The following is a 24,857-nucleotide window of genomic DNA, read 5'->3' on the forward strand; positions in this document are numbered from 1 at the left end:
ACTTTCCTTTTTTGCCTAAATATAAGCTTATTCTTGTAGCAGTTTAGTTGCTTATCCTGTTTCTTGTAACATGTAGGTATTTTAGATAAAGAAATAATTTTATGCAACTATTACATTACATATGGGACACAATTATGTCCTACAATCTCAGGACATTTGCCATTTTTAATATTTTTGGTCAGGACACAACAGCCCAAAGAGGGACTGTCCCTCGCAAAGTGGGACAAGTGGTAACCCTACAAGCAGCTTTTTAGAACCTAAATAACAAAGGAACACTGAAAAAATAAGGATAAGGCAGGAAAAACTTTGTTAAAATAGCTCTAAACCTCACAAGCACTTTAAATTGAACACAAGTGTTCACAAGCACTTACTTGAAACCCACTTCAAGTATTTTAACCTACATTCTAACAAGATCTTTTGACAATGAAAGGGCTTGATAATGCTATGAAAAGTGATCTCTAGAGTTTAGATTACTTTTCTAGATTTTGTAACACCAATTGCAAAGAGCTACACTAATATAATAAGCATTCAGTCTTTATGAAACACAGTGGAACTCAGATGACAAATACTGGGCACCATTACAAAACTGCTGACACACTCAACTAAAGTACAAACAATTGTTGCAAGTCATACTTAGCAGAAGGCAGATTTACAGGCATAAACTAGGTTCAGCAACAATCTACGCAAGCAATTATGTCTGTAAAGTACCAGTCAGAAAAACACAAATCACTTGGTAAAATAAATATGGCATAGTTCTTTTGAGTGTTTCGCAATGGTGTTCATGTCTTAGGAAAGATTTATGAACCTGCAGATATTGTTTTAAGTATTTGGACAGGTGAACGTTTCTTTTTGTGGCGTATGCTATTAGCAGAAGGCTATATTTAAGTTGTAAGAGTATGATGTCTTTTCTAATGGATATTCCAGATTCTCTTAAGAGGAAAGCTGAACTTTCGTTGGCCCAGAAGAATAGAGGGATACTTTTCTTTCTTTCTTTCTTTCTTTCTTGCAATGTCCAGGTAAAAGGAGAACATAACTGGTATAGCCAGAGGCCTGGTTATTTAAATCAGTCAGAGTTTTTGACAGTGTGGTTGTGATCAATGATATGTAAAGCAGATGGGGTTTTGTTTATCTTGTACTTGTTTCCAAAATGCATCATTTTTGTTTTGGATGAGTTAAGTAGAATGTTGTTGTGACTGATCCATTGCATCAGAGGGAAGAAGTCAGATTGCAGTTACTTCTGCAGCACTGATTGTGAATGGTTTGACCAGACTAGGACCATATCATCTACACAGAGAAGGAGTACAAGTTGTAGAAGGTATAAGGGCAGTTTCCTGATGCAGATGGAAAAAGGAGGAGCATGCAAATAAGAACCGTAGTGTTGCACCGTGCTTAAGATGGGCTACTGGAGAGGCTGAGGATTGAATTTTGAAACTGAAGTGATATTTTGATAAGTATCTTTGAAACCACGGTAAAACATCAGAGCTTACACCTATATAAATTAAGTGGTGTAAAAATAAAATATGTTCAAATAAATCTAATGTTTTGATTAGGTCAATGAGGGTGTTACCTGTAAGTTGTCCTTTATCCATTACTAGAAGAATTTCATCTCTAAGAGTCCATAGTGCTGTTAGTGTGCTATGTTCAGCCCAGAAACTATATTGCTTGCCAGACAGAAACTGCACTTGCATTATGTACTGTGTAATTTGGGTGTAGATTACTTTTTCTAGCATTTTCCAAAGGTGGAAAGGAAAGAGGCAGACCAGTAGTAAGTCATTTTTATGGTGTTTGGTTGTTTTAGAGAGGGATAATAATAGATGATTTCCAAATATCTGACATAGTGTTTTATATTAGACAAAGACTGAATATATATTGAATAAGAAAGGTGATATAGTCTTTCAAGCGATACATGAACTGTGGTACTGCTCTAGTATCCCACATTTATTTGTCATTTACTTTAAGAAGGAGCGATGTCCTAAACAAACTATGGGTGTTTATGCTACTGCTTTAAGGATGGAGACAAAGCCTGGACATTGGTGTGTTAATAATTCTTTAATAATACAGAAAATCATGTGTGGTATAAAAAAATAATGAAAACATAGAAACAGATCTGACATTATCAAATGTTGTGGATGTGTGCAAAGCAAGTGAAATTACTAGTACACAGTTAAAAGTAATACTAGAAGAAAAGTGTGAGTGTGTGTGTGTGTGTGTGTGTGTGTGTGTGTGTGTGTGTGTGTGTGTGTGTGTGTGTGTAAGATAAGATGTGAGTCAAAAATAACATGGATGCATTGCAAAAGAGGTAGAAATAAAAACAACAGTCAGTACTGTGGAAATAAGGAAGTCAAGAAAAAAATATACAATGTACAAAGTCTTGTGTGCAAGGTGCAGCTATTAGCATGAGAGGATGCTTTGCCCTGCTTTTAAATTTTCTTAAATTGTTTGAAAAATTTAACAGAAACGGACATTTGCTAAGATAGATAAATAGAGACAGTACTGCATTCAACATAATTTGTATGTTTTCTGATAGAAACATGAAACTAAGTTGTTTCTGGCATACAGTGAAGTCTTAAACTATGTCAGAAGCACTGAGATAACAGTGCAGGTGAAATAAATATTAGGGTTTAACATTCAAAAATATCGTATTTAATCTAAATATAGATGTACAGTATAGAGTAATGTGTATCTGAAATACTTCAGTTACAAAGGTATTAAAATAGAGAGCTGTATGATCATTTGGTAACATATTCTGGCTAGTGTCTGGAGTCATTGATTCAAAAACTATTAACCTGATACTCTGAAAATAAGAAACATTGATTTTCTTCATTAAATTGTACCACTGACAGAAATTAATTCTCCAAATATTTCAGTTGTTTGACTTATGCAAGGCTAAGAATTTTAAAACAAATTTGCAATGTGAAACCAAAGAGTGCATTTGTACAGCAACAGATGCATAGTCAAAGCTATTCCAGGTATTGTAAAGAGCCATAGCAATGACATCTTGTTTGAAAATGTTGATTTAGTTAAGGCTTGGGAGGTTTGCCAGAAGAATGTCACATACAAACAAAACCTCATGTTGCTCCAGTGATATACATTATAATGCCAGTGCCAGCAGTTCTCCAGAGAAAACAGAGACGGAACTAAAAGCAAACAGAAAGCTTAGAAATTCTTAAGAAGCAATTAAAGACAACAAAATGAGTGAATAATATGGCCACTGCTGTTGCAAAACAAGAAAAGATTCTCATTTGTACTCATCTGCAAGATCTGAATAATGTGATTAAAAATATCACCGTCAACTGCTTGCTGCTGAATATGCGATGTTAGCAATTCCAAATGCAATTTGTTTTCAGCAGAAGATGAAGATTTCTGACCAATTAAAGCTAGAGAATGGAAGCTGCAAACAGTGTACATTTATAACTCCCATACAAAGGAACAGATCATTTAGCCATCTTTTTGGCATTTTGTTAGCACCAGAGGTATGCCAAAGAGGTGTTGTACAGAAAAATGAAAAGCTTGTAAAGTTTTAACAAACATAACTGATGACCCATTAGTGTGGGCCAAACACAAGAAGAATGGGCAGCATTATTTGGGTCTATATTAGAACACCAAACTTTCAAAATTTCGAGTGTTCTAATATCGAATCCTATGAATCGAAAATTTAAAACATCGAACATACAGAACAGCAAATTTTTTCCTAGGGAAAAAAATTGCTGTTCCAAAACACATACACACAACACAAGCACACCAAATAAACAGCAATCCACACACATACATCTAAACTCTTACATCTAACCCTACACTAAACTATCCATACACCACTAACTATCCACTTACCTTAACCCAAACCCTAACCCTAAGGTCCGTCACTATCACACAGTTACCTCACCCGCTCCCTAACCCTAACTCACCTACCCAGCCCTAACCCTCACGTCCACACAATCGCACATTTACCTGACCCGTGCCCTAACCCTTACTCACCTAACCCACCCTAACCCTCACGTTCACACAATCGCAAAATTACCTGAACCCGACCCGTAACTTTCACCACAGCGCTAACAATACCGAAGCAACAGAAACGGACAACCAAATTCTTTCCCTAGGAAAAAATTTGGTTTTCTGTTTCTTCAATATTTTCAGTATTCGCTTAAAATGGGTCGATATTAGAACACTCGAAATTTTGAACATTCGGTGTTCTAATATAGACACCATTATTTTTAGTTAAGCAACAGCAAATGCCCAACAAGAATGAAAAGCTTAAAATATATTCACCAAATCCTAATGTCAGAGAGACTGAAACCAGATACTCAAAAAGGACAGCTTTTCAAATGCTAAAGATAGGAGAAAGCAGATGTTATATAACTGTCAAGGAATGATGCAGTACCTTTCAAAGTCTGTACCTAACACATTTGACCTAACTATGCCTCTAAGAAAACAGAGCAAGATATAGTTTGGGAATGTGAACATAAAATAAATATGAAGTGTACAATAAACTAGTTACAGATGCATCAGCATTAAATATTTTCATGTGAATAAACCAGTTGCATTTCAAGTAGATGCTGGTCAGACTGATAGAGGTGCTGTGTTCCTACAAGACACTACAGCAATTTCCTGTGGGTCAACAGCATTTACAGATGAACAAAATGGCATTCTTTCATAGATAAACCACTGTTAGCAATACTATATGGATGTGAGAATTTGCAAGAATTCATTTATGTTAAATAAACTCAGACAAACAGACCACAAAAACATATTCAGAAACTCTATGATCAAGATATCTTTGCGATTGCCGAGAATGTGATCTTGTCTGGAGAAGAATTTTCTGAAAGAGAAACGAAGAACAGGCAATGATACAGATATGTTCAGCAGGGCATATCTGCCAGAGACAGCTGCAGGAAGAATTAAAGATTCATTAGGAATTTGAAAGTTAGTGATGACAAAAGAGACCCCAAAAACAAATCCAAACCATCTCCAGTGGCATAGTGAGATAACCCAAGACTACAGCTCAGGTGACCCATGTTCACTTGACAGAGCTAGAAGAGGAGGATAGGAAGACCCACCCTGGAGAGAGCGAGAGAGAGATGCATATAGTCACAATCCCTTGGAGAATAGGCCATGTAGCAGTGCATATCCTGGGAGTGGGCTTTCAGTTCAAACACTGCTTGGTGGTAACCTTTAGTAGTGAGTATACAGGGGCATACACTTGCAGGGGGAAGCCATTTTGGGTCATTGTGATAACAAGAGTAGCTGATCCTCCAGGAAGGGTATGGGGCTGGGCAATAGAAACATCCTCACTGGCAGGGTGATTATGAGTGCACAAATAGTGATCAATGTTTATATGATGGCCCCTCTAGACAGCTTCCTGGCCTCATATTATACTGGGGTAATGTCCCACTGTGAGCAAACTAATGGACAGAGTCTAATGGGGGGAAGTAGATACAATATGGGACAATAAGTACATAGAAAAAAGCTAAATGAATTCCAGAGATGCAATGACACTGATTTAGAAATGTCAGTACTAACTGCAGAGAAAGGATGGCTTGAGGAAAAATCATAATTAATGAAAGAAATTCAGACTTTTTTTTCTTTTAAGGAAGAAATTAGTGGTGTCCAAGGCTTAATGTTCAAAGATGGCAAAATAATAATCCATATTCAACTGGGAAGACAAGTACTTGATAAAATACAAACATCATCTAGCAGCTAGTGGAGAGGATTAAGGCTTTGAGTTAACAAGCTGCTCCATGTATACAGAGGATTTGAGTCCTTTTACCTCCATTTGCCTACTGCCTGACCCTTGACAAGTCACTTAACCAGACAGTGCCCCCAGGTTATCAATGGATATCTTTAGGTATTCTTTATGTCCAGTGGGCTTACCTGTTTAACACTTGTATAAAATAAAAAAAGAGCAAATTAAAAAAAGAAAAAAAAATGTAATGAATGGTTTACCATTGAAATGTCACCATGCAATTGCATGGCTATGAAGTATTCAAACAACAGATGTTCGAATACTTCATATGTGTGCAGATTACATGAGCGAATGTCATTTTTGTGAATGGACTGTGCATTCGCAAATACAACATTCGCTCATGTAAAGGGATTGCAGTACAGTGCGGTTAAGGAAATACATCCCTTTCCTCACTGTAGTGTGATTTCAGAGTTGGAATATTAAGTTGGGGGGTGGAGGGGGCACAGCCCCCCACAGGGGGTTGCAGGGGGGCTTGCCCCCTGCATAAACGGTATGTTAAGTTAGCAAGTTAGGGAGTTACGGGAAGGGTGGGATTGCTGTTAAGTGCTGAAAATGTCGTGATCGACATTTTTGGCATTGACAGCTATTTTGCGGCATTAGGGACGTTCGGTAATGTGTACTTTCAGCAAAACACTTCGCTAATAAGTACACTTTTTTTTAAATTTCGAGATTATGATAGTAAACCGTAATGAATGTAATGCAAAGGGCCAGAAGTCAACTCAGACAGAACAAGAGATCTGTACTGAATCAATGATGCAAATTGAAATCAAACTTTAATATACCAATTTCAAACCATTGAACAACTGCCCACTGAATTAAAACAAAACATTTTCACCAACTATCAGAACAGGTTGTGCGAAGTTATGCAATCTTCAATGCAGACTGTAATAACAGATCAATGTGAGAAATGTTTAAATGCCTTGTACAGATAGTGTGTAGAGTCAAACGATGCACTGATCTTCCTCACTTCACTTTCAGGAATCATACGTGTTCATAGGTTCATAGGTGTATACTAGGCCAACAGCCCTGGAGCCTTTACAAGCCTAACGCATAGAAGTGCCCTGGCATCGTGCCACCGTTAGTTCCCAGTGCTTCTATCAAGTAGAGTCACTGGAGTGATTCCTGGGGTGAACTTTCTATTTCCCATCCACTCATCAAGATTGCTCTTGAAAAGGGCCAATGTCTGCTTGACAAGTATGGGAAGTCTGTTCCAGAGTATGGGCAGTCTCTGGATTATGAACCTGTCCCTCCAGCATGTTCTGTTGATTGTGATAATGAGATTGAGGCCCCTGAAGCGTGTGGTGTGGAGGTATTGGGATTTCTTTATGTGTAACATTTCTAACAGGGCTGGGTCAGACATGGCTTTGTAAGTCAAGCAGAAATTGCCTCTTAATAGACAAAACATGGCTTTGTAAGTCAAGCAGAAATTTCCTCTTAATAGACAATATAACACAGAGAAAAGCTGGAGTTTTTTGAGTCTGTCCATGTAGGGCATGTGTTTAAGGCCCAAGATCCTCTTCATGAGGTACTTTTGTGGCCTTTCTAGCTGTTGCAGGTGTTTAGTGAGGTACATGCCAAATGGGGCATTATACTCGATGACTGGTCTAATGAGGGAAGAGTAGAGAGAGATGATGACCTCCTTCTTCCTGGATGCAAAATGCTTGGTAATGAGATGTGCCACATAGAAGGACTTTCTGACCACATTGGCAATGTGGTGGTCAAAGGTGAGGTTGCTGTCAATCTGTGTCCCCAGATGCCTTATGATGCCTTCAGTGTTCAGTGGGCTACCATCAATGTGGCAATTAGTGGGAATTTAGTTTTTCCCAAAGGGAATAACAATGCATTTTTTCGCATTAAGCTTAAGGCCATGGTTTCGACACCAGTCGTTGGTGTCAGTGAGGCCTTTCTGTAGGATGTCTACATCACTTGGGGAGTTAATAATGGCTCCCAGCTTGCAATCGAACTTGGTCAGCCAGAGTCCCTCCATGCTGGACTGGACTTCTGAGAAGTAGATGCCAAAGAGGAGAGGACCCAGGACCGATCTCTGTGGGAATCCACTCATGACTGGTCGGCAGTCTGACTTGGAGTCTGCTACTTTCACACTGTGGGTTCTATCTGTGAGCCAATTTGCAACTCACCTAGTGATATAGGGGTTGATGCCTAGTTTGGTGAATCTATCAATAATTCCTGAGTGGGGAATGGTATCAAAGGCCTTGGCCAGATCGAGGTAGGCTGCATGAACTGCCTTGCCCTCATCCACAGCTCTGGTGACCGACTCAAAGAAGTCAACCAGGTTGAGCAGACATGATTTACCCTTCACAAAACAAAATTGCGTGGGATCCAGAGTTTGGAGATTCCCTATATCCTTGTTAATTAGGTCCATGATGATGCATGCCATAGCCTAACATATCAGAATCATCAGGCTAATGGGGTGATAATTCCCAGAGTCTGTAGTTGCTCCTTCTTTATGGAGAGGGATGACTGTAGCAGTGCACCATTCTGTAGGTACAAAGCCTGAGGTGAGGCTGTGATTGAACAGGGCATACAGGTGTGGTGCCAGTTCACTTTGTAGTTTCTGTAGAACACAGCCAGGGATGTTGTTGGGTCTCATGGGAGCTGTATTCTTGGCCTTGGATGATGCAGCTTTAACCTGTTCTGCAGTAATGCTGGGTGCCTGGTATTCTTCCGGTATTGTGATTAGTCCTTTAGGGGGGGAGAGAGGGGTAAAGTTCACACTGAATCTATCACCAAGTATGTTGGCAATATCCATTGGCTCAGTATAGGAGGTAACATTGTGCAGAGCAAATCTGGGTATTGCCATGGAGATTCTTGATGTAACTGTAGAAGGCTTTGTGGTTGTTTTTAGTGTCTGCCACAATTCTGCCTTCATAGCTAACTTTAGAGGTTTTAGTGAGGTTACCTCAACTTTTTGTTGAGGCTAATAAGGGAGTTTTTCCAGTCTTGGGACATCACCTTTTTCTGCAACAGATTCTTCCTTCTGTTGTAGAGTTTGTTAATGGCAGGGGACCCCCAGATTGGCTTCCTTTTTCTGGAGGAGAGAGTCTTGGTTCTGTTGGCTATGGCTAGTTCCATGCATTTATGTACATGTTCGTACAGTGCACTGGTGTATGATTCGGTGGTCATGCAACTATTTTCCATTTGCATGGGTGCCGTGAAGTTAGCCACCTCTATTTTTAGGACCCCAAAGTCAGCTTTGGAGAAGTTCTTCATGGTGGTTACCTTTGCTGGTGATGTGGGAGAGATGTGGATTTCCATGATAATTAGTTTTTGGTCGGATCTAACCAGGGAGGAATTGACTATTGGTGTTGAGCAATGGTTGCCCATGTTAGTAATAACCAGGTCAAGGATGTTGCTTCCTCTAGTGGGGGCAAGAATGAGCTGGTTCAGTGCATTGGAATTAATGAATTCCAGAAAGTGTTGGGCAAGTGTATTGGTGCATGAGTAGTTTTCCCAGTTGATGGAGGGGTAGTTGAAGTCACCCAGTATGAGAGTGTTTGGTTGGACCTTAATAGTTTCCAGGGTGCTTAGGAACATGAAATGAGAGTCTTGGGACATGGTTGAGGACCTATAGCAGGCTACGACCCGAATCGCCATCTTACCCACTGTTAGTTGTACCTGAAGTTTCTCGATGTGTTATGTTGGGCTACTAATCTGGAGGTGTGCATATCCTTTATGAATATGGAGATGCCACCGCCTTTGGAGCTTTGGTCCATTTTCTGTGGCCGAACTTGTGGAATGAGTTATAGCCTATTGAATCCGATTTTCAAGAAATAATCAAACTGGCAGATACAGCGAGTATAACTGGTGCGATTAGTGCATTAAATTCTATGTTCCCATGATAGGGATACCTGATGTTATCATATATGGCAATCATCTACATTATAAAATCAGGAATTCTGAAGATTTATGCATTAGTAGGAATTCAGACATATAATAGCAGTCTACTCTATCCATAGCCTAAAGGAGAGGTGAATAGGAACATCAACCTATTAAACTTTCCTGAGAAAGAACTGTATTAAATGTTATGGGGAGTATTGTCTCACAATTTCTGAGTAGAGGTGTACTCTCCTGCAAGGAATGAGCATCTTAAGTTCACTATATTTAATTTAGTTGAGTATGTAGTCACGAATGCCATTATGGTATCTCTAGGTATGCAAGAACTTGGTGGCTTGGACAATGAAGAAAGTAGCCAGGTGCTTGGGAGATGTGTCAGAAAGATGGCTGGAGCTTCCGTACACAGTGAATATAATCTGTGTGTTTGTAGTGCCTGTGGCTAGTATAACAGGGAAGGTTAGAGTCAGAGGATACAGTACATGGTTGCAGCAGTGAGCACAGTTTGAAAAGGGAAGCATGAATCAAGGACAAGTTGTATGATGAAGATAGGCTCCACAGAAGGAAAAATGGGACAGGATTGTTAAAGGAGAGGTTGAAAAAGTATGTGGACACCATGATATGTTTAAAGTGAGGTGTTAAGGGGAGAAGCAGAGTACAAGGACAACAAGTAGGTAGGCAAAGTAGAACTAGGGCAGAAATGGAAAAGTAGAAACAAGGAAGTAAATGTGAAGGATGAACAGAAAGACTCCCAGAAAATTAAGAAGGAGGAAGAAGAGAGAGAGCAAAAAAAAAAAAAAGGTGAAAGATAATGCTGTTCATTGCCACTTGTCTGAAAAAAAAGAAAGTGAACCCCATCCTGGAATCTGAGAAGGCTGATATTTTAAACATCGTGGAGATGAAGCAAATGTAGAAAATAGATTGGGGTATGGCGATTCCAGGCTATGGTAACCTCAGCAGTAAAAGGAGGTAGAAAAGGGGAGGGAGGAAGAATAGTGATTTATTTAGAGGATAAGACAGCGTACATGGTCTCAGGTGAGAAGAAAATGAAAGAGATCAGAGGATCAGAATGTGAGTAGTGAAGAAGATAAGTATCTCCGTAGTTAAACTACAGGCAGAGTGTGGGGACATATCAGTTAATAGGTACATTCATGAGCTGAGTTCAGAAAAAGAACTGGACAGAGACATCAGTCTTCCACTTGCAGACTGGTTGAGAAAAAAAGAGAAAGGATCTGACAGAATCTTATAATCAGGAAGAATTTGCCAATTTGAGGCAGGAAGTTACCAGATAACTTCCTAGACATAGTCCTCACTTGGTTAGATGATATTCACACCATTGTGATGAGATCACCACTGGAGAGCAGTGACCAAGTTACAGAATTATTCACCTCAGGCAGAGTAGTGGAGACCCCAATGGACATAGATTACAGTGTGAGAGAGTGAATACGTAGAAGAAACTTCGATAATAAGAAATGGAACGGCAAACAATCTGCAGATAAAAGTCAGAGACTCAGTATTTGAAATGAATATATGAGTCTTTGCCATAAAGACTAAAACTAATGCTCAGCAGGAGATCACATGGATAAGCATGGAGGTGAGGGACTCAGGAACAAGAAAAATGCATCTGGATGATTGAAGATGTTTGAGGGGAGGAATAGAAGGAAAGCTATATGAAAGGTAGGAGAGAAGCAACTAAACAAATGAAGAAGACCAAGGCTGGAGTAGGGTGGAAACTGGCTCACTGAGAAAAGCAGGAAAGGAAATATTTTTGATAGATTGTAAGATGGGTTGCCAACTGGCTCACAAACCAGTCACACATTATCAAAGTGGGTGACTCCACATCAACCAGCAGACCTGTCACCAGTGGGGTACCACAAGGGTTAGTGCTGGGCCCCCTGTTGTTTGGTATATACTTCTCAGAAGTTCTGGACAAAACTAAGGGGCTGTGGCTGACCAAGTCTGTGGACAGCTGCAAACTGGGTGAAATTATCAAATCCCCAAATGATGTCAGTATACTTCAGGAGGGTCTTACGCACACCAACTACTAATGTCTTAGTCATGGTCTCAGACTAAATGCATAGAAATGAATCATCATTCCCTTTGCTAAAAACAATCTCCCTTTACACTATCAAATTAACAATACCCTATGTAACTATGAAGTGGTAAGGGATCTGGGATCACAAGTAGACTGCAATGTTAACTTTGACTGCATCTTTCTACTGTAGTAAGGAAGACTTTCTGTGTAGCATACTTGATTAGCAGAGGCATAACTTCTAGAACAAAGGAGGTTATAACTCCTCTATACTCATCACTAATCAGGCCCATAATTGAGTATAACGCCCCTTTTGGCATGGACCATACAAAGCACCTGCAGCAATTGGAGAGAGCGCAGAGGTTTTTAACAAAGACGATCAAGGGACTCCAGCAAATACCTTACACAAACCAATTAAAGTATCTGTCACTATACTCTGTATCTTTTAGACTTCTTATGGGAGACTTATGCCTGGCTTACAGACCACTCTCTGACACAAACCTAATGAATTTGCTGCACACCTGTAAATCAAACGAGGCTACAGCTACCCATTCCAGGGACCCAAATATGGCCTGCAACTTGAATTAAACATGCTGGAGGGACAGATTTGTCTCCCAGCAACTGCCATCTTTGGAAGAGGCTGCCAATTTATGTGAAGCAAAGCACCTTTATGACACTGTTCAAAAGGAAACTGGATGAGGGGATGGGACACCATAAATTCATAACAGGAATAGAGTCCACAACCATCCTGACATGAGCAGTCATTACTAAATACAATCCTGGGTATTGACTAGAGCATCTATGGTGTTACTTTGAGATGAAACGGCTAGGCTTGAAATGACCTCCAGGTCAATAGTCTAAGAAACCTCCTATGATTCTACATTTCAGAAAGTAAGATATGGACATCAAATGCTTATTTTATACTTTATTTATATGTAATTAATCATGTTTTGGTTAGTCAGACACATTTGGTTCAATTAGATTGAATGGTGGGTCCCTTGGCACACATTTGCAACTTCAAGGAACCCTTTTACTCAAATTAGTCTTTTATGTATTGCAGAGCATAATTTTTAATGACAGAAGGACAGCTGTTTCTGCAGGACTGATATACAGTTTCTTGGAGGGCTTCTCATCAAATATGGCTTTTGTGTTACATCTGATTGAATTTTCCTATGAACTGTGATATTATGCATTGTGCAAGACTCCTATGTACTTTAATAGGAGGTTGCTTCTTCTCCCACTGTTGCTAATAAGCAAGGGGATGCATGGGGGCCATGAGGGTGCATTGGGCTTACCCCATTCTAAAGGTTTAGTCTGATGCTCATGGGTGGGTTTTCAAGGAGATCAAATTGAAAAAATCCTCACAGTGTGCATCAATAAATCATAGCAGAAGTATAACAAATTAAATAGGTTCATCAAGGGCAAAAGAGAGTTTATAGACAAAAATAATGTTTCTGAAGTACTAAGTGAGTTTTGGGGTATTCACAAATAATGAAAAATGGGAAAAAGTACCATGAAAGAAGGGGAAGATAGCATTTGGAAGTAAGGTATGAATAACTTGATCAACAGGAACAGAAGAAAGCAGAAAAGGAACTGATTGGCATACAGAAGGACAAAGAAGAGGGCCCTTGTGAGATACTCATCAATGTACTAACGGCCCTTGTGAGATACTCATCGGAGTACTAACAATCACCAAGTACTGTTCCTTTAACAGCTTGAGGATCATTCCAGAAGCACCAGATGTCTGGAAAAAAGACTTAATTTGTTTCTTTGTTCAAAGGAAGTAGTATGACCAGTCTGGACAACACATGCCAGTTATCCTAATGTCAATGGCCAGGAGATTGAAGGGAATATTCTTACGGGAAAGTCCTGAAGCCTTTATAAAACTCAGACAGTTTCAGGACTTAAATCAGCATGATTCCTTTGTGAAGAAAAGTGGTCAGTCAAATATTTTGCAGTTGTATAACTGGCAAACAGTAGAGCTAAATGAAGGAGTGGAAGTGGATGTCGAAAGTCTGGACATTGTTGATGCCTTTGTCCTTATGTCACTTCTTATAGTACATGATGAGCCAGAAGGTTATGAATAGCATAGTAACAAATTAACTGGACAGAGGAATTGCTATAAAGAAAAACTCAGGGAGAGGGTGTAATGGTCAAAGGAAGTGACCAGTAGAGTACTGCAAGGGACATGGATGGGGCCATCATTATTAAACATATACATTTCTGATATGCCAGAAGGAGTGACTAATGGACCTAACTGTTTATGATGCCAAAATAGATCACAGCCCTGCATTGGGATAAAGTCTAAAAAAGGGACCTGGAGATCCTCTATATTTAGGCAGAGAGGTGGCAACTGAGGCTCAGTGAAAGTAAATGCAAGGTTCTGCATTTTGGACACAACAATCTGAAGGTCACATGCAAATTAAGAAATTCTGGATTAGAGAGAAAGTTTCTGAAGATGTCCATGGAGTGACCATCATGCCAGCACTGAACGTTCAGGCACAAGTAGGGAAGTCAGCAGGACCAGACAGCAGAGTGGTGGACTATATTCTGCAGGGCACAGACTCCCCATATACTTCTGTTCTGTTGCATGCTGGTGTGACCACATCTGAAATCCTGTGTGCAGTTCTGGAGAATCAACAGAGTGAAGCATCCTGAAGAAAGCTGTCAGCAGAATGGAGAGAAAAGAATATGAACTGCATTTACAATTGATGTGCTTACATTTATAATTTGTTAGACAACAAGAAAGGGAGAGTGAGAATATGATATTGGTGCAGAAGATGCTGTATATGAAAACTGAAGTAAAACTTATTCAGAAGGACAAATGGGGTAGAATGGTCACAATATGCTGCTGGGAAGTATTCACTTTAACCTGGAGCTGAGAAAACATTTTTTTTCACTGAGAGAGTTCCAGACTCTTGAAATATTCTTCAAAAGTGAGATATAGGTTGTGAACCAACAGTGGCCATCAAGAGGGATAGAGAGAGCTGCAAGGGATTTGGCAATTTGTGGGGGGTGGGAGCTAGCATATATATATATATATATATATCCTTCTGCTGTGGCATCATGTAATATAATGTAACGGTAGTAACCTTCATTTTGCAATATTTAAAATTTTTAATGCATATCTCATTTTGGCTCAGAACGTCTTAGTTGTAACACACTAAATTACATTCTCTGCATGTCAGTTTTACTCATGACTTATGCTTTTGCTACTACAAATCTGTTGTACCCAGGGTATTAGTTTTAAAAGTTTCACCCAATAAGCAAAAGTGCTGAACACTTGTTCAGCAGAAAAGTATTTAAGCTGGAAAACCAAAGCAATGGAAAGTATTTCTTAACTTTAAAACTGGCATTCCAAATGTATACGATTAATGCAGGGACACAGTGGAGGCCACCCTTGCCTGGTACAAAAAGGATAGTTTGTTTCTAGTGCAACATTTATTTTAGCTTATTAGGCAATAAAATGAAATACTATCCTGCATGCTTCAGAACAGAGAGCAGATAAAGCATTTAGGTTAAAAAATCTTGTTATATTATGGTACACATGTAGTGCCTTTAACTAGCATAAGATAAAAAAAATAATGTATACAATTTTATTAATGCCTTCAGCAGAGTCTTTATCATTTGGGTTTCATTACAACATTTAACTTTAAAATAGTTATTTTATTTCAGAAATGAAACAAGGACTGGCATACCAGCATATACATTAGATGGATAGAAAACTGATGTTTTGCCAGAAAAAAAAAAAAAACGTTTTGCTTAAGCTGTGTATTTAGTTCCAACAGTTGGAACTATTGTAACCTATGACAAAATTCCTCTGTCTGGGCTGCCTTCCAAAAATCATTTTCATTTGAACTGGCACCAGAACTGAAAGTCTGTATTCTGCGCTAATTAACAACCTTCAGAAGAAGACCACCAAACTGGAAAACTGACACACTTTGCACACACTTTGTTTGTGCAGAGGACGTTGATCTTAAACACACAGTGTCCCAACAATTTTTCAACATTAAATGGTGACCCTAAAAATAAAAAAATAAAAAATCACATCACAAATACTGCATTTTAAATATTACATTTCAAATGCAGCAGTAGAGTTTGCATCATATTATGTAAGACATATATCCTGAAAATCTTTGTAAGAATAGAAGATACTTTGAGAACAGTGAGAACAGGTCTAAGCTGGTACCTCTAAACATAAAGCATTATGGGCCACACACCAGCTTGGCAGCTTTATAGTTTTGGGAAATTACTCCAGAAACTGGCTGCCATATGTTACGTTATGAAGAAGCATTGTACCTTTTATGCTCTTGTCAGGGGTTGGCAAGTATTATTTTTACCTACTGTAGTGTGAAGAATGAGCATTGTTCCTCACAATATCGTTGTTAGAGGTTTAAAGGAGTTATGTTCGCTTATGGCAATAAAGCCAAGCAGTAATGGAGCTTGTTTTCTCAAATGAATCATGCTGTTTTAATTCAAAAGCTGTGTGGTTTTGTGGTAAGCTTTTAACACTAGGCCTCTGACACCTTGGGAAGGGTATCCCATTGTGCTATATAATGATACAGAGCTGGAATCTGTCCCTCATTTTGCCCAGCTCAAACAGTGCAGCTAACTGATTCTGTGGTCAACAGTGGAAATATATAGCTGTTGTCTTGTCTCAGATTTTAACAAAGATGTTTAATTTTGGAAGAAAAAAAATAAAATTAAGTGCAAATGCAATTATGAGATTATAAAGCTCCATAGAGGTAAATTGTCTATTTCAGAAATGCAGAATAAGTGATTGGGGCTGTTTATTGGATGTAGTCTGCAACCAGCTTTCCTGCCATTCACTCACTCAGTGTAATTAAACATAATGGTGCTATAGTAATTGGCTGACATCAACATGCATCAGTAGTACACTGTGCCCAGGCAATGATTCATGGACAGTCACGTGATATGCCTTCATTAGCATAACACCAGGTTAACTTCCCCTCTTTCAGTAAGATATAATATATTGGCACCATTTTTTACAACACTGCTTACAATCATACAACTATTGTAGAGTAAAACATCTGTATGTGTGAAAATTCAGAGAGTTAGGGAAGGAGTCCTGTACATACAACTAGGATTCTATGATGTTGTTATGGCAGAGTAGTAACTGCTTAAATAGGTTGTTCAAGCTGTGAACATAGAGAACTGCAGGTATAGCATACTGCAAAGAGTGTGGGGTTCCACAGCCATATGGAAAGGCAATAATATAGTACCTATAGGGAAGTGATGCTGTGCATAGTAATAACTGCAACTGTTAACCAGGTATATTAAGAGGGAAGGGTCATGCCTATCTGCATATGTTCCCACAGTGTATACACATGCACTGACTGACATGTTTTGTTCTCAGGTGTACAAGCATTGGCATGGCCACCCAAGGAAAACAATGCTTTGAGAAGGTCACAAGCCAGGAAAATGAATTAGTAATGCAGGATCTCCACACACATATGACATTATCAGAACCCAAACTGGCAGGGAGTGATGCAGGATGTGAATCTTTTGGATGGTCATAATACAGCTCAACATCAGGTATGACAAAAGGTTGCTGATACAATACTCTTTGCTAATGAAAAGACATGGGACTGGGACAGTGTAACAGAGACAAGCCCACCACAAAGGGGTGGTCCAGCAATACAAAAGTGACTAACTGATTAAGAAGGTTTTCTTGTGTCACTCACAGGACATGAGAAGCATAGCACCTCATACCTAAGGATGTCATGTATATGAGAGCCAGTCCAGCACCAAGTATCTATAAGTCATAAGGGAAAGCACCAGCTTAGTAATACCCATTACAGTACAGCATAACATAAACCATAGTGTGATCAAAATGAGGACTTGGGCATGCCTCATCTGCATATCTATCCTTCCAGACATCTCTAGACTGCAAATGCAACAACCTGCATAACAAGCTACACCTGTCAGCTTATAGTGGCATTTTCATGGGTAGGACCATGCATGCCACAGGAGATTATTAAGAAATGTGTGTCGAGGTTGAACATAGTGTCACGTGTGTTCATATTTTCACAGTTCCCACTAGTGGAAGATCAACTGCAACAGGACAACAAAGGGTATACATCAACAGGGCACATGTGGCAGGTGATGATGACAGCATGCAAGTGGCACAGTCCGATTAAATAGTGGCACTGTCTGCAGCACTACAGGGGTGAGGGAGCCACCAACATCCACCATGACAGATGTCCCTGTACAGGTACAGGCAGAAGACAAGCACTCATCTGTGCATGACAGACAACCTCTACATTACAGTCTCATGCAGACTATACTTGTATGTACAGTTCACAAAGCACCTAACATGTGCAATACCTCTGAGATGCACATGCCCACCACAGATGAGCGACTCCTGGGGGTGCCACACCACCATGACTCCAGGACTGTCCCTGATATGGATATGACACTTAGAATTAACCAGTGGATGTGCAGGTCAGTGATCTTGTCACAGACAGCTGCTGCCCACAGCATTGCAGAGACTGTGAATGTGCTCTGTGTTTTTAGAGTACATACAGCAACTGCACAGTGACTTGGAGTATAGGAAATGGGAATATATAGCATTGCTGATGTTGCTAGTAGGAATTATTGTCATCATAGGTGCATCCATGAGACACATTGCAACCTTTATCCAGTCCTCCACCACAAGCAATGCAATCAATAAACAATGGGGGGTCTGAGGTAGTCAGGTACAAGCCACTCTTTGTCAGATTATACATACTATTGAAGAGACAGCATCAGTGACACCACTGGGAACAGAGACTGCCACTTCCAATCACAGGTGATATCCATCCTTTGGACAGCTCTATTCCTCACACATAACATTTTGAACACATCATCAGAATGCATACTCACAGTACCATTTATGCACAAGTACACACAGAACCACTGCTGTACCCCTTCCCTGTTGCCTGAGAAAACGTGGCCAACCATGGTGACCATCATCCATGGCAATGCTACTCCTCAAGCTGAATATGTGAGACACTGAGTGCTTGGTATACATCTGCCTACAAGCACAGAAGCACACTCACAATCAGGGTGCATATATACTGTCCTTGCAGTGTTACCCTTTTCCTGCCACAGAATGGATTACATTCTACTGAAGGTGGGTCCATCACAACAGACCAACATAGACTTGGCATTAGCAGGACAACTGTGTCTGACAATGATGGCAACATGTAAGTGCATAGTCCAATGTCACAGTGGCACTGCCTGCAACACTATGGGTGGGTCACCCACATTTCCATTACAAAGGACCCTGTAGAGGTATAGACTGAGCACATGACCTTAATAGTGCATGACAGACATCTTGTACCTCAGTGTCCTACACAGGCTTAACCTGTGTTCCCAGACCACACAGCATCCAACATGCACACTGCTTTTGAGATGCACATACTCAACGTAAAGGGGAGCCATAGGAGTGGACAGTGGTACTGCCAAGTCTCTAGGACTATCCCTTACATGGCAACAACCCTAGGAATATACCAGTGAATTTGCAGTTGAGTGATCTAGGCACAGAAGACATCTGCCTCCAGCACTGAGATAGTAATGATCTGTGTGGCTTGCAGAAGAATGTTCACCAACTACACAGTGGTGTGGAGCTTATAGATATGGAGCACCCGCTGCTTCTGCCACTGAAGTCACTGTTAATAAATACTGGCTCCACAGATGCATCCATGAAATACACTGCAATCACCAACCAGTCTGCATTGGCAGGTTATGCAGACCATGGCCATGGCAGGGTGGTCAGGAAATGGTCATCTCAATTCAGACTATACAGGCCATTTGTTGAGACATCAGAAGTATCACTTGTGTGCACTGGGCTTGCCACCCCCAGTGGTAGGTATTGTCTAGATCTTGGGTATCTCAGCTTCTCAGGCTCAACACATATGGTGCTTCATCGTGGTGCACACACGTCTTATAGTTCTAGCCATTCTCTGCAATGGAATGGATCAAGTACTGACACTGACAGCAGACAGACTGAACACTAACAATGGATATATTGTGACAATATGATCCCACCACTGCAGGGTCTGATGCCTAACTCCCCACACTCATCCAGAGTACATAAATACTATGTCTAATATCCATGACCCTACCCGACTTTGTAGTGTTGCAGTCAGCTGTCATGGTGTTTCTTGTGTCTCCCCCACCTGAACAAGTGATGATGACTGCCTTCTGCCCATCCATATAATCTGTGTGTTTGTAGTGATGTCATGCAAAGCAAGGCTGATCCATGCACTTCTATGCACAGCCTGTGTGTGATGCTGAATGAATCATTTTATTCTATGTCTGTGTCACAGCCCACAGTTGCAGATCAGTTACCATCTCTTTGCCTGTACTACTATGCATTTTGTCCACCTCTGAGTCAGTTGTGGTGGTGCTGCTGCTGCATGCTGCTCTCCTGATCCTCCACCCTGCCCCTCTACTGCTGTCATGGCTTATATTGCAGAACCTGCATTGATGTTCACCTCCTGCTGTATTATTTTATACAACACCATATTGTGGATTATGGTACACACAACAAATATCTTATTGCATATGTATACTGAAGTACTCATCCTGACATGTGAAGCTGAGTAGAAATGCAGCAGTCTGGTGGCATGGTTAATACTAATTAGTCATATGATCTACCTGAGAAATGGTACTGCCACTGGGGAAAAGCACATGGATAATTATTTTGGTAGAAAAAAGGAAAAAGTGTATGCATTTTTTTGATGGTATACAGTCATGTACTTCTACTGATTGTATGGATATCATAGCATGACTGAGGTGTGAGATTGTGTGTGTGTGTGTGTGTGTGTGTGTGTGTGTGTGTGTGTGTGTGTGTGTGTGTGTGTGTGTGTGTGTTTGTGCATGAGTGAGTGTGTGTTTATTGTGTATGTGTCTGTGAGTGCTTGTGTGCATGTCAGTAATGCCATGAATGCAGCTGCACATGTCTGTGTGTGTGTGTGTGTGTGTGTGTGTGTGTGTGTGTGTGTGTGTGTGTGTGTGTGTGTGTGTGTGTGTGTGTGTGTGTGTGTGTGTTGGGAGGTGCTTGCACAACCAGGAAGCATTGGCACACAGTGAACAGTAGTGCAATGTGGTCTGACAGCAGTCTGCAGTTTAAAGACATGGTAATTAATGAGGTGCTTCTCTTTGCAGCTTTATATGTTCTCTGAATGAGGGATTATCACTGTCATGTTAATTGGCAGGTGTGCAATTAGTGCTGGTAGTGATAATCTTTCTGAATCCTAGGGATGGAGTTTTGAACATGCTAAACTCTTTGCACAAAACTGAAGGACATCAAAATCAGGAAAGAAAACCATTGAAGTACAATATCTCTACGTTTATTTACTCATGCAGAAATAGAAATTTCAACCAAACCATTTTTTCCTGAAGGACTTCCTCAGTGAACCCGATAACAATAATTAGAGTGCCTAATTTATATCCCTCACATCACATGACAACATAATTAATAAAAAAATCCCAATGTCAGTATATATATATATATATATATATATATATATATATATATATATATATATATATATCACTGGCCCAGTAATCAAGGAACCTCACCACTAGCACCAGTGGGGGATGTATATTGGAAGGATTACAAGTACACACACATTAAAGTGCAATTTCTCTTTAGAGCACACAGAGACCACAGTCAGTCTGGGATTGGTTTCTCCCTCTTTCTTCAGATCCCCAATAAGACTCCCCACTAGCACAGTTATAGAGTTGAGATCTCAGCTGAGTGGCCAAGCCAAGACTTCTAGCACCCTCTCTGTTTAACCAGTGCTTCATGTCCCTGCCCAAGTAGCTGATGCACAAACTCTTTGAGATTTGATTTATATACAAACATACACACAGACACCTGGGAAAGGCTGGCACAGGTTTACTAGCTATGCCCCTTTTTCCCAGACTGTAAGGTAGTTATTACTGACAACAGCCACGTCCTTATCAGCTACTTTAAGGTGCTTAACAAGGGGTGTCCAGTCTTACTGTGTAATGTTACTGTCAATACAAATGGTAGTTTTACCAAGAGCAAGGCTATTAGGCCCACAGTGTTACCAAATAAAAATGCAAATATTCCCAAAACTTAAACTATGCCTCACAAATATCAGCCACAATGAATGGTTTAAACATATTTCAGAATAAATAATAAAAGAACAAGAAAATACTCAGTAAATAATCACAGTTACATCAGAGTTCAAAATCACAGGAAATACTTAAAACAACATTGTAGGACAGTCTCAAATAAATAAAGAAAACATCTAAACTATGCTTCACTATATTCCTGACTGTATCTAAGAGAAATTATTGTACCCTAGTTAACTTACTTACAGAGCAAGGCAAGAAAGATGTGGTGAGTGGATCTTCAGGCTGATGCTGTCAGGTCATAGACAAAATGCAAAATGCCCAATCTCTCTCTCTCTCAGAGAGTTCTTAAATTAATATGACAAATATTACTGCTGGGATTCTTGCAGAATGACATCATTTCTTGTCATCTGACTTCGGTTCCCAGGTCAAAAACAACAGCATTTAGCATCCACCTGTGAAAATATATAAACAAGGTTTCTTGTTAGATCTAAGGCAAATTCTGGAAGTCATACTTCCAAGACAATACAAAAAACTTCTAGTTCTAGACATTAAGTCTTCTATTGCACTGCAACTGAAAGATAACATCTCTTTTGTTTATTGCCCAGCCATAAAGTAACTTAATTTCAATTATTCTGAAGATTTGCAGGTTAATCTCCTGTGTTTCAGTCTCCCCTGTTAAAATACATACATCTAAGAAGTTACAATAGTGTATATACATTTCTGCTCAGTATTTTACAAAATATCTCTTCAGCACACGTCTGTACAATATGACATACAGTTCTAATGCATCTGTAACACAAGAATCTTATATGAAGCATGTTGGCATTCACAAATGACACACAATCACTTACAAAATTCAAAGACATGCATCTGGAGCATTTCTCTCCAGGCCTCCGCTAAAAATTGGCTATGCTCCAAGTCGGACTTTCCCGGTAAACAAATGTTAAATAAAAAAAAATAAAAATGCTAGATAGCTGGGCTGGCAGTATCTCCTTCTGTCACATTTCTATATAAATAATATTAATATTCACAAATATAATTTTATACAAAATTCCAGATAGTTGGGCTGGCAGTATCTCTTTTTGTGACATTATATATAATATATATATATATATATATATATATATATATATATATATATATATGTGTGTGTGTGTGTGTGTGTGTGTGTATTAGCACAGTGCTAGCACTGTCCCACTAGTTTTGCTAAATTTTGGTAAGACTTTCATAACGTTTAAACAATACAAGCAAAATTTTTGTCAAACTTCACTTCACAATGTAGTGAAATAGATAAAACATGTGAATGCCATCGGTGTTCATGTATGTAACCACTAATAAATCACACAAAGCAGTCTGTTAAATCTCTTAAAAGTAAAATTGAAAGGAAATAATGAAAAAAAAAAGAATTAATCCATATCTCAATAAAATTCAATAATGAATTTTGAGCAACATTTTGTAACAATTAATGTAATATGGCATTACATTTAGAAACTGTCATTGAGGCCAAGAAAAAAAGTACCATTTATTTCATTTTCCATTTGTTTACTGAGGTTGTAAATTGATCATAACTGACATTTTACATGTATTGCCCATGTACTTGTCAAAATCATTCACATCTTTACTTCGTCTTCTAAATTTAAACCAATTTAGATTATTTCAGACCAATTAGATTTATTTAAATTACTACCCACAATCCTTTCAATTCTCATAAAGACAGACATTTCTGAGGCATGATTTAGGGAATATTTAAATTTGGTGTTTTATTCTTTGTTGCATTTGTCACTCAAATTTTTGATATCCTTTGTTATCCTAAAAGTTTTACCTAAATAAAATGCCCTGCAAAATGTGTTGTGATGGATTTACCTGATAACACCGACAAGTGCAAACACCAACAACGAGATCACTGACACCACAAAACCAAAAGTTCAAAAACATGAAAGTTCACATGCCCGACAAAGCACAATCCCGACAGTCAACAAAATAAAACAAATTCCTTTTCTGAACAACACACACAACACAAGCACACCAAAAACCTTACAAACCTACACTAAACCTTACATACACAACTATCTATGCACTAACCTTAACCCAAACCCTAACCCGAATGTCCATTACTATCACCCACTTATCTTACCCGCACCCTAACCCTAAAGTCCGTCACTATCGCACACTTACCTTACCCACACCCTAACACTAAAGTCCATCGCTATTACATAATTACACAGTTGCGCTCGTTTCACATGTCAGTGTTTTCAGCGTCGGGATTTTGAACTGTCGATTATTTCCATTGTCAGTCTTCCTGTGTTGGTGATCTCATTGTCGGTGTTTTCGCTTTTCAGTCTTATCAGGTATACCCACTGTGACATACATATGTTCCATGAGCTAGTACAGAATGCAAATTTTATAATCTGAAATGATCTAGAGGTATTTGATGTTGAAAGCTGAGTAATTTGCAGGGCATATTTACAGAACAATGCCCACACGCAATTATTAATGTTCACATATCTTGACTTCATCTGATTCTTACGACCAGTATGTTTGTCATAGGTAAAACTGTGCCCTAAATATTTCCATTTTCTATAGAAAAAAAAATGTGTCCATAGCTTATCCAAGTACTCACAACAGATTTGCATAACAAAATTGGTCATTGTGGGGCTAGCACTACATATACAAGTAACATGTGACTACATTAACCAGTGACCAAATATAACTCACAGCAGCTAAAATCTCTAATATTCTCTGACTTGTAATACAAGTCTGTAACAATTCTGAACAGCTATTATTAGCTGTCAGTCTTGTTTTCCCCAAATCTGGTAACCTTTATCCCAATGCAAAAGTCAGTGCAATGAGTCTGTGGCTCCCAGGACCTCAGGGTAATAAGTTATATTATAAAATGCCTGCAAATTGTTAGTTTTCTTTTTTACTGTCCTGGGGAGCTAGATATACTCTTTCCAGATGTTGTAGCATATCAAGATGATGATTCTCATGATGTCCATAATGTGTCTCTCATAGGATATTAGCAGGTCTCTGTCAACAAGATAGTTAATCTTACATGTACCTTTGTGTCTACAGAAATGAGCATGACACTCATCCTCTTCCATTCCACTTGAAGGTGAT

The sequence above is a fragment of the Protopterus annectens genome, chromosome 11.part0 (genome assembly GCF_019279795.1).
Source record: "Protopterus annectens isolate FY-2018-M chromosome 11.part0, PAN1.0, whole genome shotgun sequence".
In the NCBI taxonomy this organism is placed as follows: Eukaryota; Metazoa; Chordata; order Ceratodontiformes; family Protopteridae; genus Protopterus; species Protopterus annectens.